Here is a 27,099-nt window from a genome sequence, read left to right as displayed (position 1 = left end):
TCTTATCCAGCTTTTAAAATATAAACATGGCGGGACGAATATGTTCACTGTGCAAATAATTCAGAGCTGCGTGAATTTTACAAATGACCCCCAGTATGTTTGGATAGAAATTTCGATCTGTTCAGTGGGAGCTGGGAGTTGCTGCTTACACCTAGAATGTATTACAACTCACTCAATTTACTCAAACTACCCCAGAGCATGCTGGGAAGGCAGATAGAAGGAATAGTGATTCTTAGGCTTATTGCTTGCCACTTGTTCCATTAGTTTAAATGGAGCACCATTTGCCCCCTGCCTCCCCAGCTTTATTACATCAAAGCACCAGCATTGCTGTTTGCTAGGAAAAGTAAGTTGGCCAAAATACACCCCCAGAGTTGGTTAAGTGAGCAATAGGCCTTATATCCAAACGGGCACCATTTATACTTGCATTGGACATATCTAATTAATCAATACGCATGGCATTCGCAGAGCAGATACATCGGCAGGCCTTCAGAACAGCAGCAACATGCTTGCACAATGTTCCCAGAATCCAATAAATCCCCATTCAGCAGTTCCCGTGTGTTATTATATTATAATAGCGCTGTGTGTGTCTGGGTGCGGAGTCACCCATCACTCAGCAATCGCACAAAGGTCTTCGCAGCAGAGAAGCTGCTTATAATTCACATATCCATCATCAAAGGAAAAAGCCTCTCCAGCAGAATCCATCTTGTTATAAAGAGTTATATATCACTTGTTTAGTCTTGTCCTCTAACTACACAGTTCTGCCATATGCACCGGCCCCCCCATACTACACTGGGGAAGGGGGTTAAAAAGCAAAGTACCTGCTCCTATGATAATCTTAATCTTTGTTTTAAAATAGAAAAAATGGTCCTGGCATTTTAGCATTTTAAAAGTAGGGCAAAATTCCACTGGCAAGGTCTTTCTTGGGGTGCCAAGAGGAGCGATGGTGGGCTAAGCTGGGATAAGACAGAAATCAGCCAGTGGCAAAATATGACAGTAAAGCAAGATGGTGACAGTGTGGCCCAGCCTATGGCACCCCCACCAACAGCTTAAAAGCCATATGATGAACAGTCATGGGTGGTCCCCTAACTGTGGGACTGGTCCCTCTATGGTGGCCTGGAGCAATGGAATGGGCACTAATACAAACAAAGATGTTGTAGTTCCCCTTAAAGCAGTTATCAGGATTAAACTACAAAACTTTGTGCCTTGCAAAAAGCAGCAATGATGATAGGGGTCGCTGATAAAGTTGGTAAAGAACACAATATGGGAGAATGAAAGCCTTAAGGTGGCCACACACGTGGCGATCTGACGATCTTTTGCGCGACCATCGGTTGCACAAGAGATCGTCAGATCCGCCACTAACCTTCAGGGCTGAAACAGGCAGGATTTCTACCTCCTTCTGACGATTCAGCCCTGAAGGCATATTTTGCTCAGGCGCCTTCTTTGGTGCCCGATCAAAATCTTTTAACCTGGCCGATCAGCGAGTTGACCGATATCAGCAGCTTCCTGCGATATCGGTCGACTCGCCGACTTGCCATACACATACCGAATATCGTACGAAACGAGGTTCCGTACGATATTATCAGTGTGTGTATGGCCAGCTTTAGTAGTTTGCAGTGTTGGACTGGGCCACATAGGGTACAGCATGGAACTGGACATTCACAAACTGAAATGTACAAAATGTGCAAAATGCTATAGGATTTATATAGGCTTAGGGTGGAAAGAAAGGGTTGCTGGGAATAATCCTTAAATGGGGCCCATTAGGGTCTGGGCCCAATGGGAGATGTGGTACTGTGGCAGGATAGCCCGGGCCTGGCAGCTATGAAACTTGAATGACGCACAGATACCGGATTGATATGATTGATTTATTGACTTGTTAGATTTTGGGCAAGTCTGAATCAACCTGAACCTGTGGTGCCAGGCAGATTCCATCTACAGTAGAACCAGTATAGCATCTTCCTGTTATATAACTAATGATCCATATAAATAAAGCTGCACAGAGTAAGCTGTGCTAATACAGTATGTTACAGAATAATTAAAGAACCATAAAACCGATAAATTAAGAATGTTTTCCCTTTACTATAAAATTACATTTTGGGGGCATATTTTTCACTGAACCCTTTTGTCGCAGCAGAGAAAGGTGTTGTTTGGGGCGATGGTTACTTTGAAGTTACTTTGGATCGTATTTCGGTTATAGTTTCATTCTAAATGTCAAATGGTGTCCCAAAACTGCCCTCATTCACACGACACTGAACAGAAATGCCTTTAGCCAGGCAGGGAAATGTCTTGATTTAATTTGGGCTGAAAGCTGCTCAAGGTGAAAATGTTACATTTTTCCCAAGCGAAAGAGGTGGGGGGGCTACAGAGAGGCCAGTTACAGAAATTCATATACTCTGGCACGGGCTTGGGTTCCGCTGAGAGGGCAGGCTTAGCCCACAATGGTGCCATACCATCAATGCATCCCATTACTGCCCTCAATATTCCCACACTGACAGCAAATGAACCCAGTGGGAAAGCAAGGGAAGCAGCACCGGTTGCCCTGTATGGGCCATTGTCCCCCTAAAACAAGCATTTTCAGGCAACAGTGGCAATATTCTCATGCGTGGTTAACCTTTAATTTAACTTCTAGTATGTTACGGAATGGCCATTTCTAAGCAACTTTTCAATTGGCCTTCATTATTTATTTCTTATAGTTTTTGAATTTTTTGCCTTCTTATTTGCAGCTTTCAAATGGGGGTCACTGACCCCAGCAGGCAAAAAACTATTGCTCTGTGAGGCTCCAGTTTTATTGTTATTGTTACTTTATTATAACTTATTTTTCTGTTCAGGTTCTCTCCTATTCATATATCAGTCACTCATTCAAACCACTCCCTGGTTGCTAAGGTATTTCAGATCCTAGCAACCAGATCGCTGTTGAAACACTAAAGTGGAATTAAAAAAACTGCAAATAATAAAAATGAAGACCAATTGCAAATTGTTTCAGTATATTACTCTCTACGTCAGGGATCCCCAACCTTTTATACCCGTGAGCCATATTTAAATAGAAAAAGTGTTGGGGAGCAACACAAGCATGAAAAAGGTTCCTGGGGGTGCCAGTAAGAGCTATAAGTAGCTACTTGATAACCCCTATGTGGACTGGCAGCCTACAGAAGGCTCTGTTTGGCATTATACTTGGTTTTTATGCAACCAAAACTTGCCTCCTTACCAGAAATTCAAAAATAAGCAGCTGCTTTGAGGCCACTGGGAGCAACATCCAAGGGGTTGGGGAGCAACATGTTGCCTGGAGCCACTGGTTGGGGATCACTGGTCTACGTGATACTAAAAGTTAACGCAAAGGTCAACAACCCCTTTAAGCTACACAGATCTTTCCAGGGCTGCTGAACAACTTACAATTTGACCTACAAACTGTAAGTAGAAATCTGCCCCCTACTGTAATTTGTGTTCCACAGCATCTGAGAAGGTGCAACTGATTCTAGCTTGCAGTGTGACCTCCTTTGTTCCTTAGCCACCTTGCCAAAATCTTTCTTATCACTTGTCAAAGTGATCCGGTGCCGTTTTGGCTACATGGAGTCCGGGCATAGCAAACAAGGGGCACAGTCTGCTGTAATAGCAGGACCAAGAAAGCAAAAAGTATCTGCACACTCAAAACCAATAAGTAAAAAAAATACATTTATTCAATACAAAAAACACATCATAAGAAGTATAGGGCTTACTTGTTATGATGTGTTTTTTGTATTGAATACATTTCTTTTTTTACTTATTGGTTTTGAGTGTGCAGATACTTTTTGCTTTCTTGGATTTTTTTTGAGTAACTAAATGGGTTTCTCCAGTGTTTTTGCACCTCCATTGTTTACTACAATAGAAGGTGTGCGCTCTCACATAGTGCTACAGTAATAGCAGGACCAGGCTATCACATATGGCCAAACATGGAGACACCAAGGCATAGCTAAAGCAAGCACAACCTCCCAAGTTTGCTCGTAGCCTGTGCAAAGAGAAACCATGAAACTATTCCCCTGTCCTGAGATCAATTCTGCAGGAACAGCCTCCTAAGTTTGCTCCCAATGGGTGACTATGAATGGGTGCTTTGGCACGGGTCCCAATATTCTTGCATAGCAGCATCATATTCTGAATATTCATAGTGTCGGTGAGTCAGTCGTGCCACAATCGTGATACCATTGGCACGTTATTCCCTCCAATAAGCGAGCGTGGGTGCGCATTCCGCATACGCATTAAGCCATACTAACAGATGTCTATCCCTTTTATTGGCAGGTAGAACGCAGGCAAAATGATGTATTACATTCCCTGTAGGTAGAGAGATTATGGGGGTCCCATACATTTCTGCATCTGCTTAATGGGCTTTGGCATATAATGTATAAGAAGCCCGGTTGAAATCAATTAGAATCCCGTACCCCCCAGCATGACGGGGCTTTACAACAGGGCATTAATCAGCAATGATACAGCAGAACTGATAGCACGAGCACAATGTACAGTAACCAGTGCCAACTGTTCCAGAGCGTGAAACGACCGCTCCACGTAAGCGCCCATCCTGCCACATGTAAGCGCCCATCCTGCCACAATCTGTTCATCTTATTATCTTATCAAAGAAGTAGTTAACCCCAAAATGCAATTAATGGGGGAACTCCGGCATACAAACCAAAATTTGTTAAAGAGCCCCACACAGCACATAAACCCCTAATATTCCTGTCACTGTAATCTGTTCCTTCAGAAAGTATAAATAAATACCATTTTTATATGCTGAAATCCAGCTGCAAAACAGTCCTTCTGTTTCTGTATCGATTGAAATCCTGGCAGGGGAGGAGGGACTAAAACATTGATGTTACAAATTGTAACAACTTCTCCACAGCTTACAGACAGCATGCAGGAACTACATAACCCACAATGCATTGCACTGTGATGTTCCATTCCTTATTGACATCATGTGTGCAGCAGGGAATTGTGGGATTGGGAGGATGCAGGCTGAAGGCAGGCTGAGGGCAGTCAGCTACTGTTATATTTTTTTAGTCACAAAGTAGTCAACCAGATCAACAGGGGAACAGGGGGCGGGGCTTAGGGAACTGTGCCAAACCATAATATTACATTAAGCATCATGAAAAGGCTGCATATTTTTTAATTAATTTATATTGCAAAGTTGCTAGAAATTATGTTTACTTTTTTAAAAAAGTAATGTTTGGGTGGAGTTCCCCTTTAAGGTCATTTGCACCCTTGTTTCTCCACTATCTTACTCTAGGAAAAGAGTGGCGCCAGGGCAATAACAATGAAAGTGTATGTAAGGCAATTGAGCTGGCATTAAATCACATTCTATCATAACGTGTGTCATTGCTCTTAGGGAATAATTAGTCATTTATTTAAGATAAACAACATGGCCCCTTTGGAATCATGTTGGAACAGGTGTACATTGCTCCTTTAAAGAGCTAGTTCACCTTTAAATTAACTTTTAGTATGTTATAGAATGTTCTATTCCTGGCAACTTTGCAACTGATCTTCATTATTTCGTTTTTATAGTTTTCAAACGATTTGCCTTTCACTACTACATTTTTCCAGCTTTCAAATGAGGGTCACTGGCCCCAACAGCCAAAAACAATTGCTCTGTGTGCTTCTGAATGTATTAATATTGTTACTTTTTATTACTCATCTTAGTATTCAGTACTATTCCTACTATTAAGTAGGAAGTGATAACGGAAGAGGAATCAGAAAAGGTCTAAAAAGAAAGGAAGGCAACAAAAAATAAGAACAATAGAGTTGAAACTTCACAGAGGATCTGTTGTATTTGCAGTGTCTTTACAGAGCATGTGTGGGTTTGAAGGTCTTGCTGGCAGTTATGTGGGTATATTTAGCTCGGGTAGGCATCACTTGATGAAGCCACGTGCACTTTATATACACACACTGGTTACATAACCCTTATTTAATTGCTCTACTCAACAAATAATAACAGATCCGCCAGCAGAAACATCTCTGGGGTATTACATATAATGTCAACACATCCAGGATCCGCGTGGGAACAGGACAGGCATGCTTAACCACAGAGCAGGCCTGATTTCTATGTACAGGTATGTGGACCCGTTATTTGGAAACCCATTATCCAGAAAGTTCCAAATTACAATAAGGCCATCTCCCACAGACTCCATTATAAGCCAATAATTTTGATTTTTGAAAATGATTTTCTTTTTCTCTGTAATAATAAAACAGTACCTGTACTTGATCCCAACTAAGATATAATTACCCCTTATTGGGGGCAGAACAGTCCTATTGGGTTTATTTAATGGTTAAATGATTCCCTTTTCTCTGTAATAATAAAACAGTACCTGTACTTGATCCCAACTAAGATATAATTACCCCTTATTGGGGGCAGAACAGTCCTATTGGGTTTATTTCATGGTTAAATGATTCCCTTTTCTCTGTAATAATAAAACAGTACCTGTACTTGATCCCAACTAAGATATAATTACCCCATATTTGGGGCAAAACAAGCCTTTTAGGTTTATTCAATATTTAAATGATTTTTAGCAGACTTAAGGTATGGAGATCCAAATTACAGAAAGATCCCTTATCTGGAAAACCCCAATTCCCGAGCATTCTGGATAACAGGTCCCATACCTGTACTGCTTATCTAGACCTGACACCAGGGGTTAATAGATCAGTCGGGGTAAATATATAAACTGCTGCTTCTTTGTATAATAAAAGAAAATAGAATTCTAAGCAAATTTCCAATATATATTAAATTTCAAAATGAATGCTCTTGTCCCAATTGCCAATACTACTCAATGTAAAGCGCCCTATTGGCACACACTGACAGCTGGATCTCTGATTGGCTTCAGCCTGAAGAACATTCCATGAAGGATATTTTGGAAAACTAACACAATTCATGAGGGGTCTCTGTACAAATGTGCCGTTGGTGTGTAGCCCCTTCCCTGGTACATTGATGCAACAATAAAAGCAACAGGGGTCGGTAGGTGGGATCTTGGCATGACTTGGATTGGGCTGTAAGTTGCTCCACCACAAGCCACTGGACGGACTACATTTTGGGGCATATTTATTGTAGTGTCTAAGCCAACATCAACAGTATGTTGGCCATACCAACCAATCAGAAATTAGATTTGAACGGTCACCAACAAGTAAAGGGGGTCATATACTGTAAGATTCACTCGTTTGGAGAGATCACCAAGCGAGCGGATCACCTCCCTAGGGCCAAACATTCGAATTAGAACTGCGGGTATAGGTGCCATCAGATTCGACTGAAAAATCAAATCTGCCCGATTCTAGGCAAGATGTCGGAGAGGAACGTCGTTCATGCCCATCCAGGTGCAGATAAGCTGCCAAATTGGTCTAAAGGACCAATATCGGCATCTAAAATCGGCCTGTGTATGGCCAACTTTTGAAATCAAAAGCAAAAATCTAATTGGTTGCTATAGGCAATGATGTTGGCTTATACACTATAATAAAAATGCCCCTTCGTTTTGACGGTATCACTTACTGAAAAGGAAAAGTGTGATTGGCTGATGTCTCCTATTGGCTTATGGATGGGGAGTATGCCCAACTGGGAATCACAATGTAACTTTGCCCATCCATCAGTGTTAAATTTAAAATTGCTGTGAGCCGGGGACTTGACAAAGGTGCTCTAGGCCCTTCTAAACAGGGGTGGAAGGTGGCGTGGGCTCTCTAGGGAATGTGGCTGGCAGTTGGTACAACAGCAGCGCAGTTCTCTGGTTGGTGGAAACAAGGTCATGGTGTAAGTTAGAGGGAGGGGGTATGGAATATAAACATGTGTACGTCTGTTTAGCCGTGAAGGAATTCATCACAAGGCAACAAACACACATGCACTAAGGACACACTAAGTGCAGATACGGGGTGGGGAGCATTGCTGCGCTAAGCAGCTGTCAGACCGCATTCCAGTGGGACAGAGCTACAGTAGGTCACGCCGGCGCATGGCTGATCCCTGCAGCATCACAATAAAAACCGCCATTAAGCGCAACATTATAACGTCACTTTTGTTGAGCTGCTGACATTTAACATCCCAATGCCACCACGTGAGCTGGTATTTATATCTTGTATTCACTGTATCCAGGACAGAAGTGCAAGCTCACTGGGAAAGAAAACACTTTAATCATTGTGCTATTTAGTTACTGCTTAGCAATATTCCTATTGCAGAACTTTCCCACCCTTCAATAAATGTCTTTTTAACTCTTTCCTTGAAGAACCAGTGACCAGATAGATGTGTTGTCTCCTTTAATCTCTCCAACCTTATCCCATAATCCACTTTACTTATTCCCACAGCCCTCCTGTCATTTACTAAAATCATAACCACGCAACAATCAAGATGGTGCAACAATGTAGCAATTTACAAGGAAATATCAACATCAACAACTGGCACTGGGAGGAGTAGTTAAGCCACAAGACATCACAAGACTGTGATGGGCCAATGTAAAAACTCCCCTGTCGATTATAGTTCATTCACATCTGAGGGCCCTCCAGCTGCCCAGATCACTGGCTTAGGCAATGTTTCTTTCAACCAAAACCTCGAGCCCAGGTCTTCTACACAGGGCAATTAGGGGCTATTAGGCCAAAAGCATGCTAGGTCTAACCAAATGAGAGCAGGTGACCCAAGTACTTGCCCAATGACCACCTTTGAAGAAGGCAAATTGGAGAGGCTCCAGTTGGGCATTTTTGCCTTCCTATTCATCAGCTGGCAGTTTGGTAGGTTTCTTTTAGATCCAAATGTTGAACTTGATGGATGTGTGATCCAGCCAAGTTAACCAAACGAGTGGATCTTTGCCCAACATAGTTATCAAAGTGGAGGGCCACCATCAAAAGGCTGCGCTATCAGCCAGAAACCCCCACCCACAGTCTGATGGGTGCTCAACCACTGGCATTTTCTGCCCAGCTCCAATTCTGATCCAATTTGATACTAATTGGAAAGAAGAGCTTTTTGGTCATATACATAAAATGGGTGTTTTATTCTTCAGGCAAGAAATCACTGTTCTAAAACCATTTGCCAAATTTTAAGCCAATCCAACAAAAAAGAAGGAATTTGGAGTGGTTAAATCACAGTAATCACCAGTTTTTTTCCTTCATGACCAATGGCAACTAATGGTACCCAGTGGCAAATGATTTGCTTGCCTGCAGCTTATACCTACATGGAAGGGCAGAAAAGCAGCTAACTGCCCGCCCCCTTGCCGTGCCACACTCTTAAGTCAAAAATAGGCACAAGACAAGCAGCTCCGCACCGTGGGGTTAATTTGCACTCTACTTATAGAAGGTGTTTCTTCACTCCATTATTTATTGGTGTAGCCCCCCCACACTGCCCTATTTATTACATTAGAAAGTGCAAGGAAGGAATTCAGGCAGAATTAAGCGCAATCATGTGTGCTGCTGCTGCTGCGGAACGCTCTGCTTTATGCAACAAAGCACTCCTGAAGCATGCCCATTAACTCCTTGGGCTCCAGGGCTGATCAGATTTAAGGGCCACACACACCCACTCGTCTCACAATAGATGGACGCAAGGTGCGCGAGCACAAATGCATAGATGCACCAACAAACTTCATACACTTTTTAAGAGATCTGTGATTAGAAACCCCCTCCAAACAAAGGGTTAAATCTTTTAATTCTGTATTTATTCCACTGTGGAGGCAAAGTCCTTCTGGCACCCAGCGACTTAGAACAGTGATTTACAAATGGCTCTAACCCAGCTAACGCTGTTGATTAGGAGAAGCCAGGGTGAAGTTGTACAATATGGAAAAGTCCGAAGCAGGGTCTGTTAGTTGCACTACGTCTGCTACAAGAACTATGTCGTTATGCCCTTCCATACTTGACTGCAATTAAATTATACTAATTCTAAAAAGTGTCTTGTCAATTACCAAATGCCAGTAAGATTAACCCCATATAGCACAGGAACAGGCTGGGGCAGAGTTATAGGTCTGGGGACATTAAAACAAAAGGCTGGGTGCACATCATTTACGTAGATATTGTACCTGCACCCAACACCCCTGGACACTACAGGCTGCACTCACAATAGAAATACATTGTGCAATAGAGAGAGCTATAAGCCTTCATACACAAGTCCCATAGCTAGTGTTTAGTAATACAGGTACAGCTTTTATCCATAGCAAGGGGTCCCTGGGGTGCCGGAGGGGCAGATCCAATGCCCAAATCTGTGTGCAGTTATAGGAAACAGGTGTGTTAGTGACTGCTCCAAGCCAGCCAGCCCTGAGCAATAGTTCTATCCCTTACCTGGGGAAGCTGAGCAGAGATCATTCTATCCTCCGTTGCGATGCTGCTGTCTCTGCACACACTTAGCCAAGCACATAGCCTCTCTCTAGCCGAGCGCTGCCTCCTATCCCCCTGCCCCTCAGCTCCCTGTGTCACAGGGATAAAGAAAAGGCTGCTGTTGGCTCCATTCCGAGCTCAGTAAACAGAGACTATAGAGAGTGCTGCCTGCCCGGCTCTCCTCCCCTCACCTCCTAGGGAATAGTAGAGACAGGTATCGCTTTTCACTCGGCACAGAGGGGGAGGGAGCTTTTGTGCTGGGCAAATCCAGAAAGAAAGCATGAAAAGCCCTGTTCCCTGTGTTACTGGCCACCCGCAACTGAAGGGAAACAAAGAAACCCTCTCTGGAATATGGCAGAGGCATGTATTAAAGTTTCCAGTATAGGAAACTACATGCTGAACTACAACTCCCACTGCCAGTTTGTAGCCACAAGTGCAAATGATGTCTGTGGAGCCTTAAAGTTTATATAAGCTGTGTAGTATACAGGGAAATGAATGCATCTGAAAGGCAGCATTCTCTTAAACATAAGGGACCTGACGGGGGCCACAGTTACCATGCCCTAAAGCAGGCCTTGGCTGGCCAGAGGAACCCGCACAGACTGAGACCAAGGGATCACTGGGTGACTTTGGGGCAAATCTTCTGCTATGTATAAATGAGAACATATATACCACAAGGCGGCTTGCGTATCCTCTTCAGCAAACATGCGGCTGAGATAAAATACACACAAATATTTTGAATCCGAAACTGCACTTCATTTGTAAATGACCCTTTATGGGTGCTTGGGTAAACTTAGCCTTTAATATCTGGCTGTTGGTTAAACGACCCCTTATGGGTATTTGGGTAAACTTAGCCTTTAATATCTGGCTGTTGGTTAAACGAACCCTTATGGGTATTTGGGTAAACTTAGCCTTTAATATCTGGCTGTAGGTTAAAGGACCCCTTACGGGTGTTTGGGTAAACTTAGCCTTTAATATCTGGCACATACATAAATATATATTTGTCAATTTCTATAGACACTGAAAAAATGGTGATATATGAGAAGAGAAGGGGTGCAGGGATGAGAGAGGCTAATCAGTAAGGCTATAGCAGATTGAAGAGGAGCCAAAGCTGCTGTACACAAGTTATACACACAGCGCTGCCTGTAAAGCCAAAGAGAGAGAATAACCATCACTTCACCTACGGAGGGTGGAGACCTTGTGATACCTCCAATGGCTGATGGCGAGGGACAACACTGGCAGCATTTAGGCCAACACAAGCCCTTTATTCCTACTCATGGGCCTGAAGAAGGGCTCTGTGTTGCCCTGAAAGCTTGTAGTGTACTCCCCCTTCAGTTGGCCGTTAAAGGTACCCTGTATGTCCTTCATGATGACAACATTGTTCCAGTATCTCCTCCCCCGGCCTGTGATTAACTGCTCATGGACCACGAAATGAGTAAGGCGATAGAGATGTTGCTTCAATAAAGTAGAATGTTTTTAATCTATATTTTATGGTGACCTCGTGTTGTTTTGGTTGCCCTTTTCCTCCTTTTTTGATGTTGTGGGATATGGTTTTCCTGTGCCTCTTGCTCAGAGTGTGGAACCACGTTCTACCTTTGGTGAGCTGAGAAATATTTTTGGGTTGGTACATGGCTATATTTGTTTTCTCACTTATAAGGAAATAGCCTCTATTTGCCATTCTAGCACACACATTCCTCTTGTGAGATCAGATGGAAGAACAGAATCAGATAGAAATGGGACATCCTCACCACCTGGTATGGGCACCGCTAGGAGGGTCAGTACCCAGACGGAAGTTCTAGTCTATGCCTAGCACGTGCCCACAGATGGCATAGCAACGCAAAGAGCTGGAGAAGCACCATCTATTGTTTTTTTACATAGCAAAAAGGCCCCTAATCTAGAATGAGTGGAAGCTGCCACATAGCTTGATCTGCTGAGATTAAAGAAATATCACACACCAATAAACCAATGCATCCAGCCACACCCAGACAAAATCCACAGCTAAATAGAGAACTTCCTCACTATCCAATAGGGACACAACGAATGCCGGATTCAAATCGGGATTCGCCAAGATTCAACCTTTTTTGGCAGGATTTGGATCTGGACGAATTCAAGTCCCTGGCTGAACCGAATCCTTGAAATCACATGACTTTTGGTCACTTGGAACATGGAAGTAAAAAAAAAAAAAATTGAGTGTTCTGTTTAACCCTTCAGTCGCCTAATTTATATATGCACATTAGGATTGCGATTGAGACCAGTATTCGTCCAAATCTTTAACAAAGGGTTTAGGGTTGAGCTGAACACCAAAATTGTGTATTCGGTGCATCCCTACTATCCAACCATTTGTTTTGGATAGGAAGTACAAATGCTCAAAGCAGAAATCTCCAAAAGCAACAGAATTGTCATGCCCGGGTCATCCCTGGACAGAGACTAGGCAGACACTTGTACAAGCTCTGAAGCAAAGGGCTTATTAACACTGGTTTTGGTCTTTAAAAGTCACCATGGGCACATTAGACAGGGTCACAGTGGGCAACCTTGTCACCTGTCTGGCCATAGCAAAAAAATGTTATCATTACATATGTAGGATATTTCCAGTACTCCTGAAGTCCAGGAAAACATTACATGTAAAAACCCTCAAGAACCATTAAGGGCCAAGTAAGTTTCAGAAATAATGTTGTCTTTGAGAACTACAGCATTGTATGAAATCTCTTATTAATATTCTTTTAACGTTCCCCCTACCTACCAAGTCAGACTCAGCGGATTATGATTTCCAGGATGAGTCTGTTATCCTTATATTGAATAGTGGGGGAGCAATCAGCTTAACATCAATCAGCTGGGACTGAGCCTGAATGTATTATCATAGCAAGTTATGTTGTAAGACTATCACATTGCAAAACGCTCTAAAATTAACAGGAAAAGGGGCCAGGCTATAAGTGAACTCTTTACAGACCCTAGGGGGAATGCTGTCAGGGGAAAGAATATAATGTATATCATCCTTTTAACCCTTCCAATAACTCACACAATGGAATGACCGTCATTGTGAATAACTGATACAATGTAAATAGAGAACCATGGGAAAATCCATCGTTAAAAGCAAATATAATAGTGAAAAACAAATATATCATCATTTACTCTTATTTTCCTCAGAACTTAAAACACAACCACCCTCCCTAGGAAATGATGAAATTATATTTCGTCACTTTACTATATTCCCGCAATGCGGTTTTAACAATTTGGGGAAGTCATTTTATTTTTAATACACTGTCCCCTCCACGCTTGCTTCAGCATTGTTTGGTGGTTTCCACAGTAACGTCACAATGTGCTTGGCTGCCACTAGAGGGAGCTGTTAACTAAATCTGGTTCATTATCTTTTATTTGTATTTATTTTTTTTTTTTGTTAAGTAAACAAAAACAGAGAACATGGTGAGAACACTGTGTCCCAGCAGTCGCCAATCTTACTGATCACTAGGACCCCATTAAAGAGCTTGGGGATTAGCACAAAATAAACACAAAAATAGCACAAAGGTTATAGTATGGTATGATGTAGAAAAGGGTATTCTAAAACAATTTGTAGTTGGTCTTTGCAACAATAACAATACCTGCTACACAGCATGTTAGGCTATGGGCACAAGGGGATGTCCGATCTGCTCAGCCCACTCCTGCGTTGGCCGGGGTGCAAACACACGGAGCAGATTTCAGCACAAAAATGCATTTTTACATTATTCTGACCCAAATCAGTTCTGCTTGTCGGTACCAGCTGGTGGAGAATACGCCCTTTGTGCCATAGGCCTTTATGAAGTCACAACAGAATGCCAATGACAACACAAAGCGACCCCCTGCAATGGTTACAAACAGGAAAGGGAGCTGCCACTGCCCACCAATCATATTTCATACTGGCATGCCTATGCTTAAGGAACCATATCACAACTGCATTATGGTCAAACATGAGAGAAGGAAAGGTAATTAATCAGATTCTCCTTCCAGGAAGACAATAATCACACGATTGATGTAGAACACAGGTGAGGGATACTTGCCCTTTAACAAGTATAATGGATTAGGAATTCCATCCAACCTCCAGAACAGAGAGCACTTGGCTAAAGCATCTCAAACCCTGCAGAACTTGAGCATTGTCTCTCTGACCTTAATGTGCAGCGCTCAGTGGAGCAAGGCATATGCACAGATCAGCAGCCCCGGGCAATGACTGTCAGAGAGCCATGTTTAAATGCCAGGCAAGCCAGTCTTAAGTGGACCACGGAAAAACAACAAGATGAATAGTGGATTTATTCAGAAAAAAATGCACTGCTTAGTTTTGCCCCCACAGGGCTGTCTCTGCCAATACAGAGTTGCTGGGGATTCTGGGAGCTGTAGTCTACCAATAGCCTGAAGGACTGCTGTGTTTGTTTGTATTTCCATGCCCGTTCCATTTGACTTGGCACATGATAATTATATGATTATAATGGCACACTATAGATAACATCAGGTACAAAGCCAAGTACAAAGGCAAGAAGAATAAATAAAGGAGAGGGAATAAACAGGTTGCACGGGAAAAGGCCAAGTCAGGACAAAGTGCCATAGACACACTGTGACTCAAGTGCCCAATGACTCCAAATGTTTTGCCTCTTGGCAGCTCAGGTCTGGTTCTGCCCACTGCCACTGGTTGTGTATGGCACAGGTTATTAGACACCCAAGGCATGCTGGGAAATATCTAGCACCCAGGGGGGTCTTATATCAAAATAGAACCTTCTGCTTAGTGGTTCACCTTCAGGTATACTATTAGTATGGTAACGAATGGCTTATTCTTAGCAACTTTTCAATTGGTCTTAACACTTTTTTCATTATTTCCTTCTTCTTTTAAATCTTTGCAGCTTTTTTAGGGGGTCACTGACCCCAGAAGTCAAAAACTATTGCTCTGTGAGGCTACAGTTTTATTGTTATTGTTGCTTTTTATTACTTAGCTTTTTATTTAGTCCCTCCTCTATTCATATTCCTGTCTCTCTTTCATCACCTTCACCATTGGTTCCTCAAGTCTAGTGAGCCATGGCTGCTATCTAGCTACTAGCAATGTAATAACAGATAGAGACTTAAATATCCCTTCTGTCTATTTATTATATCCCTATTTTCTGTTCTGCTCAGCTACCATTTTCCTTTACCAGAGCCAAGATCAGAGGGGTGCTCCAGTCAGGGGCCCTCTGGTACAGAGAGGCACCTAGGGACATGGAGGTGCAATTTGCGGGCCAGGGAGTATGCAGGGCTTGCCTAACAGCAGGGGCCCCAATTACACTGGAATGAGGGGAATACAAAGTGCGCTAAAAGCATGCTAATTTGCTCCAGGTTTTTCACTTTATCCATTGTTATAAATGAGCCCTTATGAATCCAGTATAAAAGAGCCTCTTTTCCCCCAATTGTTGCCTTTGTCTCAGGCTTACTGATGAGGAAGAGTTCAATATACAGGGGGGTTTAAGTGAAACTGTTCTCTCTTGTCTTAAAAGGTAGAAAGGTTTTTGTAGGAACTTCAGTAAAACACTAACAATTCTGCCAATTTCTTTTCAATCTATATAGTTTAATTGTATCACTGCCTTCCCAATCTAAAGGCCGATGTATTTATCCAGCGATCTTATCTCTGTGCTGCCTGCTGACCTCTATCACCAATAGTCATTTCTAATCCCCCTTTTTTACCAATTGCCTTTCATCTTGCCCAAAATGAGAGGCACCAATCAAAACATAACCTCCTCAACTTAATCCCCCTCTGCCCAAACTAATGAGGAGCATACTAGAGAGATTAAACTAAGCCTCCGTCCCACACATCAGCTAATTAACGGCGAGGCCAATTTAGACACGGCCAGTGGGAATGTAATAAAAAAAAATAAAAAAAAAAGAATTTCGATATGTTACATTAAAGTTAATATGTTGGTCTATTCTGAACAGCTTTTCAGTTGGTCTTCAGGTTCTATTATTCACTCATATTTCCTGTAAATTCAAATACAGTTTAATTGGTATTCTTAGCCTACTTTTGCTTGGTTTCTAGGGTTAGCGGGACCCTAGCTACCAGAGAAAGCTGTTTAAACATCAAACTGGAGACCAGCAAAATAAAAACATTGATAACTGAATCGCTGTGGTCTCCTAGGGTAGAACCAAAAAGCTTCTCTTCTCTAGCAGTTGCCTCCCATTGTCTTAGGCAGTGGTAATGGCATACGGGACGTTTTCTTGCCTATCTTCTTGTCGTCCCTGGTTTCTCCCTTGTTTTCTTCCCACTGGCTAACATGCCAATAGCTGGTGGAGAAAATTAAAGGAGAAAGAAAGCTACTGAGGCAGTTTATTGCCAATAGATTAATAGTGCAAGCTAGAACTCTATATTTATTCTGCAGAATGCTTTACCATACTTGAATAAACAGCCCTAGAAGCTCTCTCTGTTTAAGATAGCGGCTGCCATTTTGGCTTGGTTTGACTTTACTTCCTCCTCAGATTAAAGCAGAGAGAGAAGGTGGGGAGGAGGGAGAAAGAAGGGGAAGAGAAGAGCAAACTGAGCAGGCTTGTGCCGTGCACTGAAGGATTTTTCTGAGAGCAGGAAGTCTGACACAGAAGATCATGTGTACAAAATAGAAGGAAAGAAATGTAGTGTTTCTTTTAACGGAGGACTCAGAGCAGAGAAGTTCTGTAGGTGTTTATGGCTGTATTTACTTCGTTTTTACCTTTCCTTCTCCTTTAAATGGAAACTACGTCTTCAAACCAAAAATTGTTTAAGAGCCCCACACAACACACAAACCCTTAATATACCTATCACTGTAATCTGTTCCTTCAAACTGTATGCATAAATACCATTTGTATATGCTGAAATCCAGCTGCAAAACAGTTCTTCTCTTTGGCAGGGGAGGAGGGACTAAAAAAATTTGATATTGCACATTGTAACAACTTCTCCACAGCTTACAGACAGCATGCAGGAACTACATAACCCACAATGCATTGCACTGTGATGTTCCTTTCCTTATTGACATCACGTGTGCAGGGAATTGTGGGATTGTGAGGATGAGGCTGAGGACAGGCGACTACGGTTACATTTTATTTGAGTCCCAAAGTAGTCAGCCAGATCAGCAGGGGAACAGGGGGCGGGGCTTGGGGACTGTTCCAAACCATATTATCACATTATCTATCATTTGAAATTATAACAGTTCAATTGCATCTGATTTGTGTCACAGTTCAAGCACAATGCTGATATGTCCGTCCCATCGCCACCTCATGACTAGTATTGCCACTTTTTTTGCATTTAATACCAGCCTTTAGGTTGGGGGCCAGGCAGTGATGTCACTTGGGGGCCAGGCAGTGATGTCACTTGGGGACCAGGCAGTGATGTCACTTGGGGACCAGGCAGTGATGTCACTTGGGGGCCAGGCAATGGGTGAATGGGATAGGTAAATGGGGGCAGGGTGGGCAAGGAAATGAGCAGGACAGAGGCTAGCCTCTACATCAGTGCTGTCCTACTGGCAGGGGAGGAGGAGGCATATGGCTTTAAGGGTGTGTCCTAATGGCATAATATAAGTCTTTCACATATGAATCAAGGGTGATATCCCTACATCAACCATTTGGGGTTTTTGCTGTGCTACCACCATTAATGTGGTTATGGTCTTAAAAGCTCTTGTAATAACATGGGTACGGTTTAAAAAAAAAAAGGGGGGAGTGGTCAAAACTGGCTTCCATTATCGGCCCTCCACCATGTAGGCCAGAAAAAGTCCGGCCCTCAGTACCACAGAAGTTGGACAGCACCGCCCTACATAAAAGGGGTTGATCCGCCATAGAGAGAGAGTCAGGGAAGGGAGGGATTAGAGGTAGAGTTGCCATCCTTATGTATTTACTGACCGACATATTGCCGCTAAATGTGTAATATTGGCATCAGCCCTAGCTGACTATTTGCCGGCTGGGCCAGTCAAGTACCGGCTGCATGGCAACCTTTGTTGTGACTGCAATTACCTGTGTAATCATGGGGCATAATGCTGTACTGCAGGTAAAAAAAAAAAGACAATTGTGTCCGAAATTGCACTTTGCACACTGCGGTGGGGTGAATGAATCCAAACCCGAGAGTGATGGTTTTTGTTAAGAGATGCTAGCAATAAGGAGCAGCATTTTCCAAGGGAAGCAGCTTCTCTTGGGCAGCCGGAAAGTTTCTAAATACATATCTGCCCCCTTACCGGTGCTACTTTTATTCACCGTGATTATTAAGCAGTGGGGAAGGGAGCTGTTTTTTCCTTTTGCAGCGGACCAATAATAATAAATTTTAAAAAAGCCAGCGTGTGAGTAAATTACAGGCCCCCGATTCCCATCATGCCCCGGCAGAGCTTTTTATCCAGAAATAAGGCTGGTGAGTAATGCCGCAGATTGAAGTGAGTGGGCATTCTCCTATAGAATTCACTGAATCACCCGCCAGCTGCGCTCCCTGCACCCCTTGCTAATAATCCGGGAGTTTGTAAACATGTGAAGGCGCGTGTTACTTGCCCACAAAACAAAAACTGGCACGGGATGTCACGGTGGGAATACAAATCGGAGGAACAAAAGAAAAAGGGGCAAAGAGACTAAATAAGAGCAGCTTATGGATGAAAGGACCTGTAATACCATAGTATGGATAGACAGAAGTACAATCAGGGATTACAAGATTCATTTATGTTGTAAGTGGTTAATAGGGACAGTGACCCTAGCAACTAAATAGTTCAGATTTTAAAATGGAAAGCTGACAAAAAAAAGCTATATGAAACCCATGGAACAATCACATAACATTCCACCGCCAACATCTGCCCATTCATTATTAGTACAGATATGGGATCCCTTATCCGGAAACCCGTTATCCAGAAAGCTCCGAATTATGGAAAGTCTGTCTCCCATAGACTCCATTTTACTCAAATAATTCAGAATTTTAAAATTAATTTCCTTTTTCTCTGTAGTAATAAATCAGTAACTGTAATTGATCCCAACTAAGATATAAATAATCCTTTTTAGATGCAAAACAATCCTATTGGGTTTAATTAATGTTTCATTGATTTTTTTAGTAGACTTAAGGTATGGAGATCCAAATTACGGAAAGACCCCTTATCCGGAATACCCTTGCTCCCGAGCATTCTGGATAATGGGTCCTATACCTGTAAATTCATTATGTTCATTTTTGAGTGAAACACACTGGCATGGGTTAAATTGGCACAGGGAGTCTTAATTACTTGCACATTTCAGCCTATGGCACAAATGGGGTCGACCACCATGCTTCACCAGCAGAGATTGGCAGAGATGAAAAAGCCTGAAACTGCCCATTCGTCACCATGTGCGCCGTGGAACAGAATTGCCGGTGCTTTGCTAAGGAATGTGCCAATGGGCAATTCTGGATCTTTTCTCCAAGGCCAAATCATTCTGTGTGCCGCAGGCCTAATGGTCTATATTCATATCAGCAGAAACAGTGATTTAAGGTATGGTCTGTGTTTCAGAAAAAGCTTCCATACACTGGGCTGCCACCTTTCTTCAGCTTGTGGGGGTAGGTAACACCACAGAGGGCAGTAAAAGGGAGAATCAGGTGAGGGCTGGGGGGAGTTTAGGGAGAGGTAGATCTGGAATAATTTAGGGAGAGGTACATTTATAATATGACCCCCTGGCCCCAGCTGGTGATTTACCGGCTAGGCTAATGAAATATTGGCCAGGTGGCTACTATATTCATATGGGACCTTCAGCTTATGCCCATCCAGTACACAGCCCCATGGGATCCTTGCCTGACAATATTTTACAGCTTTCTTGATTGATATCTGAGCAAGCCCTGATCAGACATCAATGGAGGAGACCATCATTTTGGCTCCACACATTTTAGTCATGAGTGGCCAAGTGGGCAGCCAGACATGCTAGCTGCTAAAGCAATAGAGTGTTCTAAGGTGTTCAGATGACCAGAGCTGTGTTTGGCATATGTAGATACAGGTGACTGCCCTGGGCCCCACAGGGAGGTGGGGGTAGGTAGGAAAGGCAGGTATAGCAGGTACAGCAAGGCAAGATGGTGACAGTACAAAGCTCAGGCCTGTGATTCAAAATAGGCCCTGGCATGTTAGTTACACAGAGGCCCAAACTGCCCCCACCAGCCCAATAAATAGTGACTGTCTATAGCAGTGATCCCCAACCAGTGACCCGGGGACAACATGTTGCTCCCCAACCCCTTGGATGTTGCTCTCAGTGCCCCAAACCAGGGAGTTATTTTTGATTCCTGACAAGTTTTGGTTGAATAAAAACAAAATTTCCTACCAAATAAAGCCCCCTGTAAGCTGATAGTGTGCATAGAGGCCCCTAATAGCCAATCTTAGCCCTTATTTGGCTCCTCCATGAACTTTTATGGTGCTTGTGTTGCTCCCCAAGTCTTTTTACATTTGACTGTGGCTCACGAGTAAAGCTGCCCACACACGGGCAGATCCGCTCGCTTGGCGATGTCGCCAAGCGAGCGGATCTTCAACCTACAGGTGGGCGATATCGGGTAACATGTAGGTGAATTTGATCATTTGGCCCAGGGGCCAAACGATCGACATCTAATGGCAGCAATGGGGCAGTCGGTTCGGGGACCGCATTAATGAGCCAATGCGGTCCCCGATCCGACTGAATTTTCTAACCTGGCCGATCGATATCTGGCCCCTCGTTTCTGCCTCTACACGGGCCGATAAGCTGCCGAATCGGTCCAAGGGACCGATATCGGCAGCTACTATCGGCCCGTGTAAGGGGACCTTAAGAAAGGTTGGGGACCCCTGGTCTATGGCATCTTACAGCAGCCCCTCTGGCATTTGCCTGAACCCACAGATTGCCAGTCCCGGCCTGACAGTAATGCTTGAGATCAATATTAACTGCACCAGTCTTTGCACATAGGAAACCTCATTATTCTTAGCACTTTCCATAAAACCATTAACCAGCGACGCTCCGGCTGATTGGCCTGCAGATGTTTTAGCAGGGGGATAGCGTGAAACATAAATGTATCCAACACCCACGCAGCAACACAGGGCTCGTTATAAGCGCCGCTTGTTCATACAACACCTTTTCCATCAGACTCCCCCCCACACCCCAAACTGCGTGAGATGCTTCATAAATCTATCGGAAAAGAAATGATGTTTATGAGACCGTTTTTTTTCTGCCTTACCATGACTGCTTTGTGTCTACAGGAGACCGTTAAACTTTCCATTGCCGAGCAGGAACGTAGCAGGGTGCAAGAAGCGGCTCTTTGTGAGTTGCTCATACAGGGCGTACTGTGCGGCCATAAAACACAGGGTGATGAAAAGTCACTGTGTTCGGAGAAGGTGTAACAACATGTCTATTTATGTACCCCACCACCCACCGCCCCTTAACCAGTACAAGGGGAGGGTTAAAAATAGAAAAAATGGATTAAAAAAGAGAGTAAGTCTTTGGCTTGCTGGGAGAATTGGCCCCGGAGAGAGAGGGAATGTTTGAGCGCCGGCTCTGCCACCGAGGGGAATTCATTCTATTCTTGTTAAGTGCAGGTGTGCCCAATTCCCCACTATTTCTGCACAGGAAACCTCTCTGTTTGGATAAATCCTTAGCACATAATAAAGCTCTCATTGGAGACACAGGCAAGGCAGCAGCCCCAGTCCAATTACACACAGAGCGCTACATTTACTCAGCAGCCGTTAAACCCCCCAAAGGATTCTGTACATTGTAGCTCTATCTTGCCAGCGGCCTGGTTAAACTCACATATGGGGCAGTGTTGGCATAAGAGACCATGAAGCAGACTCTTAAGGTGGCCATATACCGCAAGAGTCACCCTTTGGCAACGTCTGCAAGCGAGCGGATCTTCCCCCAATTTGCCAACCTATGGGTGGGCAATATCAGGCTAATTCAATTCAAATTAAAATGGCAGGCATAGGCACCATTGGTTCGGGGACCGTATCAACGAGCTCATGTGGTCCCCGATCCAACAGAAAAATCAAACCTGCCCAATTGAGATCTGCCCGATTTCAGTCAGGGATGCCTGTCGCTGTTTACATAGTTACATAGGGTTGAAAAAAAGACCACAGTCCATCAAGTTCAACCCTTAAGGTCCCCATACACGCCGGCCCAGATTTGCGGAGAGGCCGCAAAGGCCCGGGCCTAGGGCGGCACAAATTTGGGGGCGGCATGCCGCCCCGCCGCACCGCAATCTAAAGCTTTTTCGCCCATACGGAGCAGTGGGGACCTCTCCCCAACTGCTCCGTATGCGAATGCTTACACGCTGTATCGATCGCGCATGCGTGCGGGGAATGCCGATCGTGCGTTTGCGCATGCGTGGGGGTGCCGATGGTGCGTTTGCGCATGCGCGGAGCAAGACTGACTGGGGCGGCCTTGGGGCGGCGGGATTACAAATCCGGCCCTGCATACACGGGCCGATTATAGCTGCCAATATCAGTCCCTTAGACCGATACGGCAGCTAATCAGCTCATGTATGAGCACTACCGACGGGCCTGCCCGACCTATATCTGGCCTGAAATCGGGCAGATTTCAATTGGGCAGGTTAGAAAATCTAGTCGGATAGGGGACTGCATTGGCTCATTGATGCAGTCCCCGAACCGACTGCCCCATTGTCTAAAGGACCGGTATAGGCAGCTGAAATTGGCCCGTGTATGGCCACATTTACACGTAACCTATTATTCGGGAGTCATCCACGTTTATAACCTTTTCAGGGGCGGAGCAGGGGGCATGGATGAGGATTAACAAGACTTGGCTGGGCATAATCTACTGCCACTTATGGCACCCATTTCCAATTATCTGAGATTCAGTTTGTCCAAACAGCCCCCAGACTGGCATACATGTCCATAAGAATGGGCATTCTGGTCAAAATTGCCCAAACTGCCCGGCCAAAATTGGGCATGCATATGCAGTTTAGAAAAGGTACAAGATATCCACTTGAGACAGAGGAATTAATTGGGTAGAAATTAGGATATACCTATGTAACGAGCCATCCTGCACAGCCTTCTAATCAGTAACCTCTGTCGAACTATAACTCTCCTCTGACAATGTTCCTTACACAGCTGAGTTCGGATTAATCTTCCCAGCGACTCCAGATTCTGGATACATATTGGGAAGGATTCATGCAAACAGGGGCCAAATGATCGGAGGTAACCTCTGCTCGTCTCACTGCCTCTGGCTTGAGTTTATTAATACAATCAGAGCCACGTCCGGAACAACTGTCACATTAAGTCTGCATCGCTGGCGAGCAAGATGTTCTAGGAAGCAACAACAAGAACCTGTTCCAATATCGGAGCAGATCTGACCTCACGTAACAAGAACCCACGGACGGACTCACAGGGGTAAATCTGCCTCTTCCTCGGGCTGCACCGCTGTGTACTGGTCCGACAATTACAGGCATTTGCGCAAATGCCAGATACATTATGTCCCAAACTCAGCTGGTATCCAAGGCAACGTCATCTGTTCAACAATCAGACTTAAAAGCAACACTTTGGTGCTCAAAAAAGCACTTTCCTTGCAAGATGTGTATCAGCAGGAAGACAAGACTTGTCATCAGCAATGATCAGCTGCGGTCCAATTTCTCATACACTTCTTAGAAGTACTGGGCAGGTTCTGCCTGCTAAATGTATACAAGTTTCATAAATGACATATTTAATAACTGCCATGGAGCTGCTTCATGTGTTTTATCTTTCAGCCCATTAAAGGAGAACTAAAGCTCAACTAAAAATTAGGCAGAAAATACTGCACATTACGTTTTTGGGTTCTGTACCGGCCCAAGGCCCCCACAGCCATTTAACAGGATAGATCTATGCCTCTGAAGATGCCCCCAGTAGCTCCCTATCTTCTCTTCTGCTTCGGTCACTTACCTGAGCTTAGGGACCGACTCTAAATATACCATGTATATAAATTACAAAATTCATGATGCAAAGCTGATGAGTAATTAATTCAGATTGACATCTCATGGCAGGATCAAAACCAAAACATTCTGAATCAGAACTTTTAATGATAAAGTTCATCTAATATTGAGGCAAGGAAGGTTGCAACCAGACAGCCATAGAACAAAGAAGGAAAAAATGAAACTGCCAGTCTGTAACATCTTTATAAAATCAAGAGGAAAATCATTCTAAATTGCTCTCATTAGACATATGTGAAGAGGAAATAAATAAAAAGGAATGTAAACCCTCAAAACAAATATAATGCGGTTCAGGGTGCTCTTCTAAGCACAGATTTCAATTAACATTCTCTTTTTTACTAGTTTTCGAAAGTTCTTACACTGCTAATATAATGGATTTGAGACAACATCGCCACCTGCTGTTCTATTCGACCGACTGGTTACAGTTGGCTGAAAAGCTCAGATAACTCTTCTCTGCTTATTTCATTTTCTATCTCAGAAACAGTATCCAGCTAAATTCCATATGCACCCAGGTAACATAACGAACAGATATTTTCTAATTGATTGCAGAGAATAAAGCTTTGTGGATTTGGATTTCTCCATAACCCGGTAATGCTGTTGGCTCAGCTAATTTGCTGAAATGTATTGGGCTGGGCCTGCCTTCTGCAACTGCTTCTTACAAAGCATCATGGGAACATCCCAAATAACATCTCCATCTTGGATGTGAATGCGGCAGTTATGGATTCCCTACAAACTAAAATCACAACAGTCTTAAAACTTTTGAAATTCATTCCTCTTCATTCCTCATATATCATTAATAAACAGAAACTGCATTCCGCATAAAATCCCTCACCAGTGCTAAGCTGTATTACTGTCTTGCCTTCATCATAAAGTGGAAACAGAGGGGGAATTTATATTAAATATATATATATATATATATATATATATATATATATATATATATATATATATATATATATAGATATGAGACATATATATAGATATATATATATATATATATATATATAGATAGATAGATAGATGATAGATAGATAGATAGATAGAGAGAGAGATCGCAGGTCTAGGTGAAAAAAAACTAAATATTGTGCAAAAATCGACGTTCCAGGGCACCTTTCTCAAGTTAGGGACTACTTGATGGTAGTACAGTCACAGACATCCAATCACAATGGTTCCATTGATCCATTGACACCTAACTGAACAATAATGAATTGTGATTGGATGTGTGTGACTGTACTACCCTCAAGGGTTTAAATGCCGGGGAATTCCCTACCAGTCATTTGAACTGAAGAAGCCGCTCGGATGAGTGGTGAAATGTTTTCAAGAAAAACTCAGAAAAGTCCAGTTGTTTTAGACTTAAATAAAATATCATGACCTGGATGAATGAGAATCTTCATAGACATTTGCATTAATATTCCTGCAGTGCACATATGCCGCATACTTGCTGGTTGTCATTGGTGGAAATTTGTGTTAGTACATTACACTCCCTGGAATGCATTTATATACACTCAAGTTTCTTCCCAATACAGTAACCCTTATCAACCAATCACCTCTATCATGCAGAATTTTATACATGAAACAAATTTTATACATAAAATCACCAAAAACTGGTAATTTAAAGAGGCTGAAAGTGGTGACACCTGTAAAGTGTGTGCCTGATGAAGAACAGAGACAGTGCCGGTTCCGTGGGTTTTTATACCTGACCTGACTAGGCGATTCTACAAATCAGAGACATTATTAAAAAGCTTATAAGTAAATAATTACCTACCCATAACGTGATCTCCATGAGATTCTGCAGTCACACCACCTAGGTGACAGAAGAAGAAATTAGTATTATGGCCATAACAAAGAACATAGTAGCTTTTGACCTCCCCCTTTTTTTTGTTATAGTTACACAGGAGCAGTGGCCAGCTCCATGTTGTAGCTCCCACCCTTCCCAGCTACAGTCAGATTATCCCAGCGGAGCCAATAAAAGGGGGTTTGGGGGTTTTATCGAAGTTGCAGGTAAAACTTTGTCCCTGTGAAAAATATATAATAAAGCATTAGAATTCTTAGTGAATCAGATAAAAGGGAGTGTAGGACAGGCCAGACCGGGGGTGAGTGAGTGTAGGACAGGCCAGACCGGGGGTGAGTGAGTGTAGGACAGGCCAGACCGGGGGTGAGTGAGTGTAGGACAGGCCAGACCGGGGGTGAGTGAGTGTAGGACAGGCCAGACCAGGGGTGAGTGAGTGTAGGACAGGCCAGACCGGGGGTGAGTGAGTGTAGGACAGGCCAGACCAGGGGTGAGTGAGTGTAGGACAGGCCAGACCGGGGGTGAGTGAGTGTAGGACTGGCCAGACCGGGGGTGAGTGAGTGTAGGACTGGCCAGACCAGGGGTGAGTGAGTGTAGGACAGGCCAGACCGGGGGTGAGTGAGTGTAGGACAGGCCAGACCGGGGCTGAGTGAGTGTAGGACAGGCCAGACCGGGGGTGAGCGAGTGTAGGACAGGCCAGACCGGGGGTGACTGTGTAGTAGTAGTTGCCCAGCTTGTATATATTGCAATATATGGACAAACATTCCCTGTTTTGTTTAAAAGGGGAGGGCATATCTGGGTAGCTTTATGCACATAATGTCTTAAATTATATACACATATACATACAAGTCCTTTCAGTGTCTGCACTTAAATGCAAAAATTCACTTAGCAGGTTGCACAGTCAAAAACAATGTATAAAAAATTATTATCAGACCAGCACACCCTTATTAAAAAAGGCATAACATTTTAATAAGGGTGTGCTGGTCTTGATGAAAAATGAAAAAACAACAAATACTTAGTTTTTTATTGATGGCACAGAGTCTGGCTCCACCCACTCGGTGCAGCATGGAAGTTAATTCACAAAACTTTTTTTCCCCACAGTGCAAGGTATTGTACTGTATACTAATATTTATTGCACCCACATATATAGCTATGCCGCTATAATACAGTAAAG

The 27,099-nt window shown here is 43.4% G+C and overlaps 1 protein-coding gene across 5 annotated transcripts in view; it reads right to left on the bottom strand.

Annotated features, from left to right (window-relative positions):
* Window positions 1-27,099, bottom strand: part of tiam1 (T cell lymphoma invasion and metastasis) — a 179,094-nt gene that overhangs the window by 106,965 nt on the left and 45,030 nt on the right. For 4 of the 5 annotated variants that reach the window (XM_002938441.5, XM_031896573.1, XM_031896574.1 and 1 more), the window contains exon 2: window positions 25,902-25,940. The gene's annotated coding sequence lies outside the window, so the exon portion shown is untranslated. Of the gene's footprint in view, window positions 1-10,242; window positions 10,437-25,901; window positions 25,941-27,099 lie in introns of those variants that run through there. The other variant, XM_004912154.4, reaches the window with a different exon arrangement.

Source organism: Xenopus tropicalis, chromosome 2, assembly GCF_000004195.4.
Source record: "Xenopus tropicalis strain Nigerian chromosome 2, UCB_Xtro_10.0, whole genome shotgun sequence".
In the NCBI taxonomy this organism is placed as follows: Eukaryota; Metazoa; Chordata; class Amphibia; order Anura; family Pipidae; genus Xenopus; species Xenopus tropicalis.
Note: the sequence above shows the minus strand (reverse complement) of the source record. Positions and strands in the feature narration are given on the sequence as shown.